Below are 14,211 nucleotides of genomic sequence, written 5' to 3'. Positions count from 1 at the left end.
ACTGTACAGGACACTAAGAAAACAAGTATGAACCTTAAATCAAAGAACATCTAATATTACAGGTCAGTGGTCGGATGTCTTATTTCAGATGTTCCCGGAAAGATGCGTCTTCCATCAATGGTTCAGCATTACGTTAAAAATGACCCGTAACGTCATTATATATACTGCAGAATAACGGCTAATATGATATCAGAATGAACACATAGATATCGGTGTGTGCACGCTGTGTTAATACAACCCGTACGTTGTATTACAACGGAACACGCTGGAATCTGATTCCCCGAGTCAGATTAGATGGGCCAGGCTGCCGCCGCCCTGTATGCAGTCACAACGCTCTTTGGATGTCTGCACCCACCCCAAAACAGTAGCATATTAAGCTTTTCTAGGAAAGATTCGCGTGTGGTCCACCAAGAATGGTAGTTAACGAAATGCATGTTTGGGAATGTTCTGCCTCTGGGGGGCGGAGGTAGCCCTAAATCCCAAATTTTAGTAATATGATGCCAGTCTTCTTCTTCTTCTTCTTCTTCTTCTTCTTCTTCTTCTTCTTCTTCTTCTTCTTCTTCTTCTTCTTCTTCTTGTGATTGAAACAATGACGGTATACGATCCACCGGGCAGTCCGTGTCAAATACCCACACTGGTTGAAACCAAAGTATCGTCATTAAATAACAATCAATTTTTTGATCTATGGTCGTAACATTCTTCTCAGGCATAGCATTGCGTAACGATAAATATAATTAATATTTTGTCTCTTTCATATAAGAGAAAGTAAACCTACATTTTTGTTAGTTTTAATGGTGGTGCAAGTGCTTGTGTTCTGGTAAATTATTACATTCTAAATTAAACTTCAAACAATCAACGATCAATGGACGTAATAATTTATGCTGAAACTTCATTTTCTTCAAAAGTTGATTATTCCTCTTTCAACCTGATAATATCCCGGAAAGTTTCGCGAGGGGGAGAGTCTGGAGTCCGTCGCAGACAGCGTGAGCATTGATTAAATTACTGAACACGCACTACATTATGCTATTTATGGGACAAAATGAAATTTTAGGAACATCTTTATTTTCAGAGTTATGATTATGCATCGGACACAACTACAGTGCAAAGCTGGTGAATAATAGATATTGCATTATTTTCGTTTACAATCATTACGATTACAGGATGCAATTCGGAATCCAGTTGATATGAAAAATGTGGTTTTTAATACCCCTGGATTAAAACATTCATGTATTCATTATATATAAAACATTCATGTATACATTATATATATATATATATATATATATATATATATATATATATATATATATATATATATATATATATATATATATATATATATATATATACACACACACACACACACACACACACACACACACACACAGACATTTAGTGGGGGGCAGTTTGCTTAGAGCTCCATATGAGCTTCGACTGGCACTGGTGGAGAGGGTCAGTCAAGCGCACATATGTCTATTCTGTTGGCCAAAAACTCTAATCAATATTTCACACCCATTCATGTTGCACACTGGAGAAATATTTCATGCAGATTAGACACTAGGACCAGAGTGGTCAAGGCACACTGGACGAGAACACTGGGCATCACCTTCTGCATGTTGGTTGTATTTTTACACAAACTGTAAATGTAGGCCTAACTGTGTAATGGCGAAATATTATTGGCCAAGCAAACAAAATATTTTTTGGGGGGAATAACCGTCTGTGGTATTGCATGGGCTGCAAAATACACTGTCCATTTCCGGATGACTTGGACTGCCTGCGCAGTACATTTGGTTATCGGAAAGGATTGTTCAGATACGTTACGTAGGTTACAATCGCTTGCGATGTCAAATTATTGTGGGGATATTTAATATTTGGCCTGAGGTCCAAACAATTAAGGAATATTACAGACATCAAATGGCCTTAGGATAGAGTTATATCCCAAAACATAAGACCCAATGAAATTATACATAGAGAAAATCAATTTATGTAGCCTATAGTAACAAAATTACAAAACCCCAAAGCAAATGTGAACGCTATCATGCCTTAAATAAATAGTACACCATGGCAGAATATTTAGCCAAAGTGGCTGGTGGAAAAAAAGGGACGTATGTACTCAGTAATCACAACTTAGCTGGAGCAACTGGACATGTAATGCTGAGCTGGGAGAGGATGGTGTAAGTCCCCTGTCGACTGTGAGCTGTAATACACACCATGCCTGCTATGAAAAATACAAATCTCTCAGAAATAAAGATTATGTGATTATGAAAAAGGTTCGTTTTTTTACTTTTGTGGTTTGTTTGTATGAGTGAGGTGTTTTCATGTGAACAGTAATGCGATAAAAATGATTTGGCAAGAAAAATGTATTCTTAACGTATCTTAACGAATATAATTTTTTTAATATGTCGATTAACATTGCTGTAGTTAGTGCCTTTTGGGGTGGGGCCTTAGCCCCCCAAATAATTCATTCAAATGGTGTGGTGTTATTATTTTCATTTAAATCAGACCCCCCCCCCCCCCCCTAGTAAAAGCTCAGCCCCTGCTTTTCATAATTCTCTAGTAATACTATAATTAATTAATGCCTTAAGCATATCATGTTTGTCACGATCGAGGCGGAGCAGACAGGCGATCGTGCGGGCAGGCGCGCAAAGATCAGGCAAACAGAGCAGATTCAGGACGAACGACGGGGTTTATTCGGGAAACTGGGATAAAGGGACATCGAACAGGGAATCCACTACACATCCACAACTATACTACAATGACAGACAAGGGAGACAAGTTGGACCAAGACTTAAATACAACAGGACTAAGCAACGAAATCAGACATAGCTGGAGACAATCAGGGAAGCACACGTGGGTAATCAGGGGGCGTGGCACACATGAGGAGCCGACGAGCAGAGCATGACAATGTCAATAAATTGATTATATTTTTAGAGGGCGACGCTTGGGCATAGAATCGATATTTTGAAAGCTATAAGCTTTGGTAGACAACATGTGACACGGTGTCACAGTTCCAAATGACGTTTTCCACACAGTGTGGGTGCTGCTGTGAAACATTGGTCTGTAGGGGGCGCCTGTTGGTCACCCTGTGACCGAGATAACGGTGAATAATTAAGGTGAGAATGTTGGGGGGTGATTTTCTACCCAACTTCAGCCTTCCGACACTGACAACCTGCATTTAACCTGGTTTACTTATTACGTCGTACTTAGTTACAAACTAAATTAGCTAGGCCTAATTGATAATTGTACCTTTGCTTGACACTGGGGTTGTACCCTTGTAATTGTACCTTTTATGGTACAGAAATGGACAAAGTTACAAACAGCATTAGTGTACCAGTCCATTTCTGTACCTTAAAAGGTACAAATACCTACAGCTAGGATACAATAGGCAGACTACTGAGGGTACAGCACCAGTGACAAGCAAAGGTACAAGTTTTTACCATTTTTTCAGAAAGTGTACCTAATAGCATGACACATTCCCCGAATATTTAAATAATTTGGTAAGCATTTTGATTAGCGATACATATTTATTTGGTATATTTAGGTAACTTCAGTTAAACACACATTTTCTAGCCTGTCATATACACATTTTAATTTAAGTTATTTAGCCCACAGTAAGCCTATTTGAAATTACATTAGGTAGCAGGATATTTATTTAGAAAACAATATGTGTTTTATCCATTTGTTACTGAGTGTTTATTTTGTATTCCGAATGTGTCTAATTCAAGTGTCTCAGTTTCAATGAAAGTTTTAAAAATAATTAAAATATCTTGTAGTCGACTTTGTTAAAATGTTAAAATTGTGTTTTTCTTACTGGTTCAGTTTTATCAGATTTTGCTCTTCATTTTAAATTAACCCAGATGGGAAACAGTACGGGGGCGACATGGTGGTGCAGTGGTTAGCACTGTTGTCTCACACCTCTGGGACCTGGGTTTGAGTCTCCACCTGGGTCACATGTGTGTGGAGTTTGCATGTTCTCCCCATGTCGTCGTGGGGTTTCCTTCAGGTACTCCGGTTTCCCCCCGCAGTCCAAAAACATGCTGAGGCTAATTGGAGTTGCTAAATTGCCTGTAGGTGTGCATGTGTGTATGAGTGTGCCCTGCAATGGGCTGGCCCCCCATCCTGGGTTGTTCCCTCCCTCGTGCCCATTGCTTCCTGGATAGGCTCCGGACCCCCAGAGTTGGAAAATGGATGGATGGAAACAGTACTCTTGTGAACGGAACATTTTAGCACATATGTTTTTTGTTATCTGGTCAATACTTCAATACTCTGATTTTTCTATGTTGTGGAAATAGTCGCAGCCACAGTATTTGAACACTTGTCTTGCAAGGATTTGGTATCTACTTGCACATAGTCTTCTTTATATAGCATAAAGAGTAATAAATGGGTCTTAAACATGATCCGGCCAGTGTTCCTCATGAAGCAACGAGAGTGATGTGCTACATGAAGTGCAATTTTGGTAAATGTGCAATTAAAGGTCTTTAACAATAATTGAGTCTTCACCACTGCTACCAGGTGTTTGCTCTGATTTTAATTGGTGTTGGGCAGTGGTGTTTCTGGGAAGGAAGCGAAGGTGCTTGGTCACTCAGCACGGCTCTGATGGCTTATCAGTCACAGAGGCTCTGGGATATATTGGCTCTTTGTGTGCGAAACTAGGTAGGAAGGCTCCTAAACAGAATGTTATTTGAAATGTATTTTTATCAAAAACCGATTGTGTCTGTGATTGTGTGCTGTTAATTTAGACTTCAATGTCTTATATGTAACTTGTTTATTTTTAAAGCCACCTCCCCACCCCACCCCCCTTTATAGGTTTTGGTGTTTTCATTAGAAGTGGGGGCTCTTGCTCTTCTAATCAATGCCACTGCAAAGCCTTGGGTCCTAAAATTCCTTGGTGAGGTCAACAAATAAAAGTTTCCATTTGTTATTGAAATAGCTGGAAGTCATTCAAATTTATGGAACTATATTACATTACCTATTATGGAGGCTGTTTAAGTAGCACTGTGGCCTTGCACTGCATTGTGGATTTCATTTGTGCCTTGGCTCTGTGTGTGTGGTGTGTGAATGAGTTTCCACCAGGTACTCTGGTCTCCTCTGGTTCCTAAATTGCCCTCTGTATGTATATTGGGATTTATGTAATCACATATTTATGAAGTTAATTTCACATTGCTTATATATATTGTAGTTTGATACCCTGTATATTTATTGGCAGGCTTTGACTGTCTTTATCATTTCGCACATTCATATACGGCTAAGAAAAATGATGTAGATACTAGTGGAAAGGTGTCCATTGAGGATCCCTACAAAAAACACAGACCAGAAGGTGAGATGTTTAGCCTAGAGCAGAGATACTGGAAATATGGGTCATTTTATTCTGTGTCATTTGTGATTTTCTTTTTTTGCAGATATGCAGATATAAAATGTAATCCATCTCCATAGATGAGCGTTGAGGACTTTCCCCAGCCACTTGGATGGGTAAGTATCCCGACTGCCATAGAAACACATACCTAATGTTACGTGCTGACTGGGCATGGAGCGGAGACAGAGGAGCGGGAGTGCAAGAAGTCATTTATGACCTTAACATCGTTTTGTAAATGACACTAGATCACCATGCAGTAATGGATATGTTTTCAGGTTGACATAGTAAACTACTCCCTCCCAGCTCCCCATCAGACTGCACACATTTTTGCTCCCAACCAGCTCCCCGCCAGGCTGCACACATTTTTGCTCCCAACCAGCTCCCTGCCAGGCTGCACACATTTTTGCTCCCAACCAGCTCCCCGCCAGGCTGCACACATTTTTGCTCCCTCCCAGCATCATGAACTACATTTTCTTGTCATGTTACAGTATGTACTAGACGCTAAACTGAGAGGAACAAACTAGGAAAAGCAAAGGTATATTTCACACATCTTGCACAGCATCTTATGAATGACCTGTATTGTACATAATTCTAAATCTCAAAACAAATCATATTTTCTTTCATATATGAAAATAAGAAAGGCATGTATGTACAACCACCCCAATCTATTTGATTTAATCATGGTTGTTGTGGCCACAGCAGACATCATTGATAACATTTGTGGACAAACTGTATCAACATACGTGTGACTGGAATTGTCCCAGTATGTAAAATTCTCAATTGTACCAGTACACCGACTTTGGTAAAGGTAGGGAATACTACAGTATGGGCGGTCTTCACCAGTGCCACTTTAAATTCCCTTTACAATAAAAGACAGTCAGGTACATCTGTGGAAACCTCATTTGTGAGCAGTATGCATCAGCCTTTGGACCTTGAATTACTTCTGAAGATATACAGATTCATGAACTTATATAGTGTGAACAGGGGGGTTTGGATGCCTGTGATCAGATGGTCACTAGTTCAAATCCCAGGGTCAGCAGAGTGATGTCACCACTGGGCCCTTGAGCAAGGCCCTTAATCCCATTGCTCCTGGGACTGGCTGACCTTGCTTTCTCAAAAATGTACGTCTCTTTGGATTGAAGCACTTGCTAAATAAGTAAAATGTAAATATAATGGGCATCGATTAATTTCACTGTGTTGGTTGGGAAACCATTTGGTCCCACTGTTTGGAATTTATGCCGTTAGTATTCTGCTGTTCTCAGATAATCATACCCTAACCAATTAGACAAATCCATATGCAGCTAAGTTTTGTTTATGACATTGGTAGAGGCTATGTGATTGGGAAAGAGGGTTATGACATTGGTAGGGGCTATGTGACTGGGAAAGAGGGTTATGACACTGGGAAAGAGGGTTATGATATTGGTAGAGGCTATGTCACTGGGAAAGAGGGTTATGACATTGGTAGGGGCTATGTCACTGGGAAAGAGGGTTATGACATTGGTAGGGGCTATGTCACTGGGAAAGAGGGTTATGACATTGGTAGGGGCTATGTCACTGGGAAAGAGGGTTATGACATTGGTAGGGGCTATGTCACTGGGAAAGAGGGTTATGACATTAGTAGGGGCTATGTCACTGTGAAAGAGGGTTATGACATTGGTAGAGGCTATGTCACTGGGAAAGAGGGTTATGACATTGGTAGGGGCTATGTCAAGTTGGTGGTTTTACTCATATTGGGTATGTTCCATACATTTGACATGCCACATTCCATTCATTGGGAAGAAGAGTTCTGGGTGGAGACGCGCAAGGCCTGTTTCTGGATGTATGACTTTCTGTTTTCATTACATTTGTCTAATCCTATTACTTGCTGTCCTGCAAGAATTAAAGTCCAATTTGGAGAAAAACAGACAAGAGACTAATAGAGAGCTTGGTAGGACACTAATGTGAGGAGAGTGTATAAGTATGATGAGTTTCTTTTATGACTCATTATTTTAGCTACATTTTCAGCACAGCTAGATGCACTTGACCATTCTGTATTGTCCCTTCAATACTTAGGACAAAACGTTTTTAGAGAACTTTTAACTGGACATACGGGGCCCTGGAACTCATCTTAGGCTGCATGGGAAGTAAGACTAGCCCAGTGTTTCCTCAACCTGATCCTCAAGGACCCCAGACAGTTTTTGCTCCTTCCAGGTCTCAGTGCCATAGACTGTCTGGGGGTCGCTGAAGAACAGGGTGAGAAACACTGGGTTGGAAGTCTATCACATTTGGGTATATTCCCAAACTATGGGCAATTTAGCTATAGCCCAGTGATTTTCAGTCCTATTTCTGTCACTCCCCCCCCAGAATGTTTTCATTTCAACCCTATTTTAATCAGGCTCATATGGTTCTTAGTAGGCTAATAATGAATACGGCTGGTTGAAATGAAAACATTCTGACAGCGGTGGCACCAGGAACAAGACTGAGAACCACTGACCTCACCTAATGCTTTCAGACTGAGGAGGAAAACTGGAGAAAACCCACTAGAGACTGGGAGAACATGCAAACTCTACACACATGCGGCAGAGGTGGGATTTCACCCCCAGCCCTGAAAGTGAAAGGCAACAGTACTACCCACTCAACCGCAGTGCCCCCAAAAACAAGCTCGTTTCTGAACCTGTACAGTGTTACATTTCCCCTGACTATGAAGTACTTCAGTATGTTCAGATGTAACAGAAGAATTTGTTAGCATTTATACTTAGAGTGTAGTTAATGCTATTTGTAACTGCACCATTGCTGTGATATTACACGCAATACCTAATGTCCGTGTGTGTGGTTGTGTGTTGCCTGTATTTTCACCCACTCTTGGAACAGATATGAAATAAAATAGCTCAAAATTTCACACCTTGTTCCAATACTTTGGTATATCAATCATATTATTTTATTTACATGGGCGCTGACAAGCAATATAAAGCATTATATTAAGAAAGAGCTAGTTGCTGGCAGTCAGGATTTCATAGTGCCCTTTATGTGCTGGGTCACTTTAACTCCGCTACAATGGGGCAGAGAGGCGGAGTGTGTGCGCCATCGTTTTGCTTCCTTGGTGTCTTGTCAAACGAAGGCACACAGGGATCTGTATCTTTGTGCTTTTAAAGCAGGTGCAACCATCAAAGGAAATAGGGTACCTAACAAATATCAACGATTAGGCCCCGAAATATGGCAAAATGGACCTGAAATGGGACAGTGAATTGGGTTAGAGTAGAACTGGTCCATTGCAAACAGTGAAAATCTGTCCGAGGAACGACATTGTACTAGGAATTGGCAGGATATGAACCTATCACTGGTGAATGCAGCAGGGATACAATGCGTTAATTATCCTTCAAGGAGCAGATTTCCTGCAGGAACAGAAGTATGGATTTTCTGTGCATCAGTTACATTTCACCAAAGTTTCATTTGCAAACTATCATGCTACTTGATTAGCATTTCAAAAGCAAATCTGTCATCCTGAGAATGCAGAGGGTTAGTCTTTGTTTGCCTGACTGCCGCGAGAATAACTTTTTTTGATCCAAAACAATATTTGAATGTGAAGCAATATCGGATTATCCCTATGATATGAGGATGCATAAGGCCACTGCTTTCATACAATCAATGCCGCAGGGTTGAAGTGTAAAGGTGTGATTCCATATGAGATAATCCCTTATCAGAATTTCTGCAAAGAGACCACTCAGAGATTCCTATTTCGGTGACTAGGCAGGCCATCCAGATTTGCTAAATGGTAGCCTAGACACCATCTGCATATTGCTGTCCGGAGACCTACTTAACGACTGGGAAGCAGTAAAGCTGTAGAAGGTATAACAAGTAATTCATAGTTTTTTCTTTATGTTAGCATTTGGCTGTCTACCAAAATGTTGTTGATGTCCAGTATCTAACCAGAGACTGGCTTAATGCTTTCGGGCCTGATTGTGGTTATTCATGTATTATACCTCTGTTATTACTAGTGGTGACACATCTATAATCTCTTTTTTTACCCTAAAAGGGAAAAGGCAAGCGTTTAGATATCACCAGGTCGCCAGATTCACCCTCAATGTACATACAGCGCAGGAGGTGAATCATAAATGTTCTGAGCTTCTCACTGATGCTTCCGATGGCAGATGATTGAGGCTGAAGATGAAGAGGCTCCAACGCCTGTGGAGCTTTTAGAAACATACCCTGACTGAACCAAAACAGCACACACATCCAACTCATTAAGGTATGGCTGACTGGCATCATTTCACGTTTCTACGGCTCACCAGGTGTTCGCTTCCCACAAGCATGACGATATTTATCATAAGCTTATTATCAAAGTCCAGCTTTGTTATCGAAGAGCTTCCTGTTTACTTAAAGGGGTGTGCTTAACCATCATGTTGTTTAATCTGCATTGATTTAAGAATATCCGTTAACCTCCAAATACCTTAAAGGTATTTTTTATTAGAAAACAATTTAGTTAACACATACAACACTAAGTGATGTTGAGTGATTACTGGAGAGCAGGATGTGACTGTCTGCTTCCATATATTTTGCTTATCTTTTATCCCAGAGAATAACCAGGCTCCTTTTCTTTGATTTTTAAGATACCATAATACGAGAAAAATGAAGAACCTCGTCATCTCTGGTTTGGCTAAGGAATAAATGTTTGTGCTAGTCTGTCAAATGTTATCAACAGAGTCGGAATGTACCCGTCCAACAGTTATGAATAAGCAAGATCGGTCAGATTAACGAGAACCTTATTATATTCATGCAAATAAAATTACCATTGGATTGCTCCCGAGTACATGGATATCTGCAGAATAAGAGACAAGCCAATGCCTCTGTTAGAACCTGAGCTTGAATACGGGGATCTCATTTCGTCAGATGCTAATCGAGTTTTGCTGGTAGCTAACTCTTTCGGCGTGTCGTCTGCTTTTGTTCACCATGAAGTAATCATTACATTAAATGGCAAATGCTGTTAGAACATTCTATTTCCCTTTAACCAAAATATAACAGGTTAAAGGATTGTAGTGACTCTCGTCTAAATTCTATATTGAGATCATAAAAAGACCAGATCGTGAGCAGAGAAGCAAAAAAGAAAAACAAGCCCTTAAATGACATCAGTAACCCAACACTGAAGGTAGTAAAAACTGGCATTTTCCACTGGATGTTGAGAATTTGTTTTGTAAATAGATGTTTTGTAAATACAGTTTAAAAAAAATGGAATAAGATACTGCAAATATTTTATTTTCTGGCTACGAGTTTTGTGTGCGTTTTACCATGCTCACAACAATTTAAAACTACTCAAATCTCTAACGTGACACGTTAAATTTAGTACTATATCCCTAAAAATTTGCACTTGGCCACAGCTGACTGTAACCATCAACAACTGAATCACCTCTGTCACCAGTGTGTCTATGAGCAATCACATGCTAAGCAGTCTGCATGCATCTACATTACAGCATTAATCATGTCTTCTGCACCTAAGAATATAATGGAAAGAATACAGCATTAAGTAACAAGTCAATGCTATTAGCTTGAGCAAATTACTTTGATTAGTCACTTATAGATACCTTATAATGGAACTTCAAAAAAAAAAGAACCATTTTGGTTGGTGCACAGCATTAGTAATTTCGGCAAATTCAATGTGACCCTGCAATTATGGGTTATTTTGAAAGCTAGGAGATAATGGTCCTCTTTTTGTCAACTTTTTCTGCCTTTGTGATCTGTAACTAATGTCACCTTCATAAACGAGGGGCCTTTACTTTCAGGTCCTGATTAGACCGCTGTGCGAGGCTGTGCTCGCGTGACATTTGCGATAACCTTGTCCCTGACATCTTCCTCTCGGGGTCTGCAGGAAGCGTAAAAAGTCCATCTGTCAGTTGACACTCACTTGTCCCAGGTTCTTCCGAAGACGGTAGCAAAACTTCACGAAGGACAATCATGAATGCTGCCGTCAGTTGCGTTTTCCCCCTGTGTCACTGTCATGCTCTTGTACACCATATTTATCCAATCAGATGTGGCATTACAGAAGGGTATCATTTAATGAAAACCCTCAGGTGTGACAGATGAGGAGGTAGCATTGTAAGCAAACTATCCCACGCAACGCAGTGCTTATGATCCACAGTGCTGCAGATCCAATTATGACTGACAGCCCACCTCAGCAGGCGAGCACAGCGGCTCGTGACATCCACCTGTAATGACCCGGCACATCAAAGAACTCCAGTGGATATGAGCACTTTCCTGTCTTTTGGGAACAGGGAAGGTAATCTGCAGTACGGCCATCATGTCCCATAAACAGTCTGTGAGGGAGAACATGGGTTGTAGATATCCTCAGGGGTACGCACTGCTGAAGAAAGGAGACATTACACCTCACGGGCCTCGCCATTTGGGATGGGGGGCATGTACTCTCCGATTCTTAGTCACGTCTGACTAATACTGTGTCAAACCCAGATGAAAGGCTGGAGTCACATTTACGTCTTGTCAAACATTGCATTCATTTTCTGAAAGCAGTAGTTTTTTTTATTAAATCCAAGTTATTAGTTCATCGCATCCACAAATTAAAAGAAAATACATTTGACATTAGGCTCTTCCTGTATTTATACACAATTATAAAACAGCTCACCTGTTTTGGACAAAAATAAGATGATTATAGTACCAGACCTTCTGTTTGCCAGTTGTGTCATGAGTCACGATGAGTCCATCGCAAAACAAATTTCAAACATAAGGAAAATGGGTCAGTGAGAGTGTCATTTGTTTCCTAAGTGAAGATGCCTTCCAAGTGGTTCGACAAAAAGCTGAGCTTCTCTTTCACTTTTTGTTTTAATGTTTGGAAAAACAGGCATCTGAAAATGATATTTTTCAGCCTCAACCCCATAGTGTGATTTTACAAGAGTATGCAGATAAAAGAAGGTTTAATTACATAAATACTGGCAGGACAAAGCACTGTCTAATAGCATAATATGGCTTAGCGCCAATGTAGGCATTGGCCATTATTAATGTGATGTTAACTTTACACCAGAAGGGTTGGAACATGTGAAGCTGTAGGAACCATTGATCTGGACTCCCTTGCTGTAGATCACTGGATGGCAGCCTTTGGGGCCAGGAGCCTGCTGAGATGATGTGCATCACAGACAAGAGGAACTGTGGTTTCATCCTCGGGGAGCTGAGCTGTCTGATGCAAGAGCCCATGGAGGTACTGTCACCTGTGAGATGGTGAGAAGGTGGATTTCCCGATCTCAATGCAGGCATATCCAATCATGGTTTATTTAGATGCCCAGTCCTGCTAAGCATGACCATGTACAATTCACGTGAAGGGAAGCCTTGACATTTGAAGAGGTCATCCATACATTTGAGCTTTACTTGCGCAAAAGATCGCTGAACGCCAACTATCCCCAGAACAGAGATCATACCTCACACTGTCAGGATAGTACTGAGTGACGTCAATTTTACAAATGATCCTTGACTTCACACGGTCTCCATTACGTTAGTTTAGTGCAATCATGGAGATGTCAAGAGAAATGTCCATCATACCTATGTTGATTGTAGTCAATCGAGTATCACCAACTTCAATGTTCCAAGCCACGCTTTATCATGATTAAGTCACTCGTAGAGGTAAAGACATCTCCTATCACATACTCATGGAGGATCTCCGACATATCTCCAACATCCATGAATCACATCATCTCGCTTGTGAAGCATAATAGCGAGGTCTGTTATGATTAGTCACCCAGATCATGTACAAATCATGTCCTATATCAGGCGAATAGTAACACTCGCTGTTATTGAAATAACATGTAAGAGAGGCTATCTGTGGTGGATCTGCTGCTCCATCTGAGGTCCGCCTAGGACTGGAGTCCTCACACAATGTACACACACCTGTCAAAGGCATACCTGGCACATCTTGTGATGAACAGGGTATTTTCCATATAAGACGGGAGTATGGAGACTGTGGTGCTGATGTAGTGAAGCTGTGATGACCTTCAGGCAATGTGCTCCTACAGTGCAACTCCCCACCAGTAGAAGTGCTATGAAGATGATTATGGAAATAATCCTTTAACTATATACTATTTATACAAGAATTGAATATCATATATTTACCACAAAATCAGTTCCTTAACCACTGCACCATCTGAGGCCTTTAAGTCAAATATCTGAAAAGCATTTCCATGCATTTTGATCAATACCATACTGTACCCTAAAATTTTTAAATGAACTGTAGGATTCATATTTATTTAAGTACAGGAGTACAATGCCACTGTGTGGCTTTAAGGTAGTACTGCAGTACTGTATAAAACTTTGAAATATTTCCTGGCTTACATGAATAGATAAAAAAAAGATATGCAGAAGTTACTTACATGTAGCAATATAAATTTACTATGCAGCATTTTTGGTAAAGAAAAAAGGCTCAGATCCATGGTACAGCAAGCACAACCACTCTTAGTGGTACAGAATGCAGACTAGCTCATAGCCACAAAGGATGGACAGCGCCCCCTGTCTGACGTATGCTGCACCGTAAACATGTATAACTATACACAAACGTTGTTTAAACCAGGGGTGGGCAAATATATCCCTAAAGAGCTGTAGTTTTTTGAATAGCCTCACAAATCAGTGGCAAATATACACCGGAAAAACCAGGTCAGACTATTTTCTTATACAGCTGAAGGATCCAGTCACGTAAAACCAGTACATCTGTAGGACAATTCATTTTTACCCTTAAGGTCAACATTAACTTTAACAATCACAGCTTAAGTATTGTTATTTTGATCAATTTTACGAAATTATGGCTTCTCTCACCATAGACAACCATAGAATATTTTCAGCTATCACACCCATATATTTTTACTAAAGGATCTTGGTACCTTGTAAAACTATGA

Source organism: Brienomyrus brachyistius, chromosome 13 (assembly GCF_023856365.1).
Source record: "Brienomyrus brachyistius isolate T26 chromosome 13, BBRACH_0.4, whole genome shotgun sequence".
Lineage (NCBI taxonomy): Eukaryota > Metazoa > Chordata > Actinopteri > Osteoglossiformes > Mormyridae > Brienomyrus > Brienomyrus brachyistius.
The sequence above is the reverse complement of the archived record's forward strand: the minus strand, read 5'-3'. Positions refer to the sequence as shown.